This window comes from Microtus ochrogaster, linkage group LG5 (assembly GCF_000317375.1).
Source record: "Microtus ochrogaster isolate Prairie Vole_2 linkage group LG5, MicOch1.0, whole genome shotgun sequence".
Classification (NCBI taxonomy): Eukaryota; Metazoa; Chordata; class Mammalia; order Rodentia; family Cricetidae; genus Microtus; species Microtus ochrogaster.
The window spans coordinates 60855250-60856415 of record NC_022031.1 but is presented as its reverse complement, the minus strand read 5'-3'; positions in this window follow the sequence as shown (position 1 = coordinate 60856415).

Here is a 1166-nt window from a genome sequence, read left to right as displayed (position 1 = left end):
GAAGGATGCAGGTAGGTGGCTGTAGATTTCATTATAAATCATATAGAAGGAGCTGAGCATGATTGTAGAGACTCGGGTAGTGGGACTGCCGGGAATCTGAAGTCAGTACATAGAGTACTGGGGTACATAGGGTCAGGACAATTGGGAATACAGAGGGAGATCTTGTCTAAAATGAAAGGAGGTCACGAGCACTTGCTACTCTTCCTGAGGGCCCGAGTTTGTTTCCCAGCACTGATCTTGGCTCACAACCACCTTAAAGTTTTAGGGGCTCTGGTGCCTTTTCCAGGCTTCAAAGGCATTTGCAGCCTTGTGCATATACAGAGACGCATATACATACACATAAAATAAGATAAATATTTTTTTTTTTGGTTTTTTTTTCAAGACAGGGTTTCTCTGTGGTTTTGGAGCCTGTCCTGGAACTAGCTCTGTAGACCAGGCTGGTCTCGAACTCACAGAGATCCGCCTGCCTCTGCCTCCCAAGTGCTGGGAATAAGATAAATATTACAAGGAGGGAGGGAGGAAAGGAGGAAAGGTAGGAGAGAAATCAAAGATGCCACAGGGCTGAGGACATAGCTCAGTTGGTAGAATGCTTGCTGAGGAAGCTGACAGCCCTGGGTTTAATCCCAGAAATGCTAAAAGTATAGCCCAAGCCTAGCACTCACCAGGATGATCAAGAGGTCAAGGTCATCCTTCACCATAAAGTGAGCTAGAAGTCAGCATAAGTTACATGAGAGCCTGTTTTTAAAAAAACATAGTGAGGTATATAGAAATATATATAAAGTAAGCAAAAATGGGTTTTAGGGAAATCAGTTTGTTCATAATTTTCAGAAAAGATTAAGGTAATGATTGCAGACCTTAGTATATGATTCATTTTTTTCATCTGAAAGTGATATGACCAAGTTTTCATAAAAAGAAAACCCAAAAAAACAAAAACAAAACTTCTTTATTCTTGATTAGTCTTTTTGATATTAAAACTGTCTTTTTCTGAGACACAGTGTCACTATGTAGCCTTGAACTCAAAGAGAACTTCCTTCAGTTAGATTCCTAAATTGAATTAAAGATAGCTAAAACTACATTCTTATATGAAATGAAAGAATAGTAATTCCTATTAATTATTTTAAAACATTTCTCAGGGCCAGGAGATGGTCCAGTGGGTAACAGCACTT